This window comes from Octopus bimaculoides, chromosome 1, assembly GCF_001194135.2.
Source record: "Octopus bimaculoides isolate UCB-OBI-ISO-001 chromosome 1, ASM119413v2, whole genome shotgun sequence".
NCBI classification, from domain to species: Eukaryota; Metazoa; Mollusca; class Cephalopoda; order Octopoda; family Octopodidae; genus Octopus; species Octopus bimaculoides.
The window spans coordinates 25,672,884-25,676,624 of record NC_068981.1 but is presented as its reverse complement, the minus strand read 5'-3'; positions in this window follow the sequence as shown (position 1 = coordinate 25,676,624).

Here is a 3,741-nt window from a genome sequence, read left to right as displayed (position 1 = left end):
AATAACAGTAGACCTATGGTTCTTCAAACATTGCTTTAATGAGGGGTCAGTTCAACCTAATATTTTCGTGTCTGCGTATTGGATATGCTACCTCCGCTAATGTTTCTCTCTTTAACTCTGTGCCTAAAGTCGTTGTTGTCACTGGAGCCAGTGCGGGCGCTGATATTCCTAGACATGATCTTGGTGGCTTCTTTTCTACTTTTCTACTAATATATATATATATTCATTTTTCATTTCATTTTTTTTTTCATTTTATCTAGTTTCAGCTCATGAGCTGTGGCCATACTGGGGCACCACCATTTGGTGTTCCTACATAATTTTACCTCACGAATTTTTACTACAGGAATTGACATTTGGTGCATGAGAGAGTTTGATGCAGCTGCCCTCATCTGAACCTCCTGCCCTCATCTGCACCTCCTGCCTTCATCTGCACCTCCTGCCCTCATCTGCACCTCCTGCCCTCATCTGCACCTCCTGCCCTCATCTGCACCTCCTGCCGCGATGCTGGTTCATCTGGGACACTTCACAGGAAGCGGTCCAGCTTTATTTTGAAGATACCTACATCCACCCCATGCAGGTCTCTCAGGTCCTTCGGGAGGATATTGAAGAGCTGTGGACCTCTGAAGCCCAGGCTATTGCAATATCTTGTCCTACATCTTGATGGCAAATTTGGAGCCCTTGGCACTATGCAGTGGCATTCAGTTCTTTTATTTGTGTAACTTTCGATGCCAAAGTTTGGGACAAGTCCTTCGAGGATCTTCCACATGTATATTATGGCATATCTTTCTCGCCTACGCTCTAAGGAATAGAGTTTTGATCTCTTGAGTCTTTCCCAATACCTTATATGCTGCATAGAGGCTATCTTCTTCGTGTAGCTTCGTTGGATTGCCTCAAGTTCTGAGATTAATTTGACTCTGGTTGGTGACCATAATTGAGAGCAATAGTCAAAGTGGCTTATGACAAGTGTTCTCCGGAACCATCATAGTTTCCTGATCTCTTATTCTAAAAGTTCTAAGAATCCATCCGGTCAGTCGCCTGCATTTCATTACCAATTTAGCAACATGCACATAAAAGAATGCATTATTACTCATGTAAATACCCATGTCTTGTACTGACTGTGCCTCTGAGATTGCAATCTCCCCAGGTCCCGTGTATTTAATGGGTATTGCATTTAGTTTTGCATGCTGATAGAATAAGGCTTGAAACTTTTCAGCATTAAACTGCATGTTATTCTTTTCAGCCCACTTGTATATTTCATCCAGCTCACATTGCTGGTGCATAGTGTCTTCAGGGTTCTGTATTACCTGTGAGACTTTTATATCATCTGCATAATTTGTGATCGTGGCTCTGTGTGTGACTGAGTGCATGTCTGAGAGGGTCATTATGAACAGTAGTAGCCCCAAAACAGTGACTTGCAGAACACCGCTAACTATTTGCGTATCAATGGAGGTGGCCCCATCCAAATAGAAATTTTGCACCACACCTGGAGGCATGTATCATCAGACTGAAAATTCACAGAGAATAAGAGACAGTTCGGAAGGGAATGCTATTAAATTCACCTCTAATATAGGATAAAATTTTCAAAAAATTTCGTCAGTGTCCAAAGTTAAATATACTCATGTCAATGCGTATTCTTGTTCCATGCGTACAAATAAGTATTTCATTTATTTCTTAACGTATTTACCGCTAATGGCGAGAAAAGGTCTTATGAATTAACTCAGAAATCTGACCGATTCGGTAACAACGGAATTTTTTAGAAATTTTTGTATTCTTGCTTCGAAACGAGTGCTTTTAGTGATGAATTATATATGGTTATTGACAATTTAAAGTGTATTTTCTCGGCATATTTTGCATAGGAATTTTTTTTATATTACATTTATTTATGTGTTGTTTATAATTTTCGTATTAAAAATATTTTTCAATATGCTGGCAATAGATAAATTTTAAAACTAATTGTTTTTTCTCCTTACGAGATCAGTGATGTGTGTCTTTAAATGTTAAACTTTAAATGTTTCGACCTATTGTGCACTGATGCAACGTGAGGAGATGCAGTAAAAGAGAAGCCAGTGCATTGTGTGTCGAAAGGATCGTCATGAATAATAAAGATTCACATGAATTCCATTCTTATCACTTATGTTTAATAAACTCTACAAACACAAAGGAATTTCTGAAGTAAAACTAGTGGCGATTACATCTAAACAATTAATGACATGAGGTTGTTGGATACTTTGTACGGGCTTTAAACTGCATACTACAAGGTGTGTAATCAAATATAAAATATCGATTGATATATATTGATATATATATATATATATATATATACATGCATAGTGTGAGAGTGAGAAAGAGATGCATACATGCATACATACACACAAACATAACATACATACATGTACGTGTGAAAATATAATTGTCATAGTTCTCCAGAATTTTAAGCTATCCTTTGACCTGAGCTAACACACTCACAAATGCGTTTGGGGTTTTAAAAAATCTATTTTTCAAATTGTCTAAAATTATCCTAAATGCGAAATTAAAGATTGCATCTCGAAATTAGTTATCTTTATTACAATCTTTGTAATTATGAAAATTCGTAATATAAGCTATCGTAACTCAAAGGATGCTTGCGTATGTGTAATAGATAAAAATTATTTCAAACGAATATGTATTCATGGAGGTAAATAAATGCAATGACAGGCAGAGGTCAAGGATACAGAGAAAAACAGTCGATTAATGAAAAATCAGGTGATATCCAGTCGAAATCAGTCGGCAATCGTATGATATATGTCTTTGTCGTATTTATTTACCAGCTTGTAAATCTCTCTGCATCGTGTCGTTAAATTTCCTAATAATTGCCGACAGATGAGTCAGAAATGTCCAGAACAGTTCATCCGAAACGAATACGGATCATGAAAGGCAGATACTTTTTAATTCACAAAATAGTGAATTGCTGTTGTTGGGCAGGAATTTTACTAATTATGAAAGTAGTTAGGCAAAAGCAATTGAAACAATTCTTCTCATCATAAAAATAGAGATTTCGAAACATAAATATTTTATTATATTTGAAGAATGGGATTACGTACACAAATAGATATTAGTATGTATTTTATTCACATTTTAATAAATTTCCCGAAACAACCAAAGTTTTAGGATTTTTGCTGTCTCCTTTGTTCCCATTTATGTCAGATAAAGGACCCTTTAATCAGTTGTCGTCTGTCTATCTGCTCCTCATTACGAGCATTCAACGAGCATTCAACGAGAGTTTGAGTCTTCAAAGACAGTTGCTCCCATGAATTCTAAAATAAAATTTAGGATTTAAAGTCTATTCGCCAGCGTAAACTGGCAGTCCTCATCAGGACAGTGTTACCAACTTTTTGCCCCGTGGAAAAGAACATCTTTTCCACGGGGCTAAAAAATGTAGTAAGATTGTCTGAATCAGGACTGCCACTTTACGTTGGCAAATAGATTGTACTCTGTAATACTGTTACAACTTATTTCTCGCTCAGAGACTTAAAAGAAATTGTTTTTTTTTTCTCCTTACGAGCTCATTAACAGTATGTCAATTTAAAATTATATGCTTCAAGCAAGACTTAGTGCTGCCATCTCTAGCCAACGGTTATCCTATGCCGATGAAGCGAAATAACCCAGAAAACTTTGGTCCGCATATATCATTTAAGTCTGAGTGGGGGCATTAACTCCCTTGTTTGCAGCATAAGGACAAAGTTTTGCGTCGATAGTTAGTAG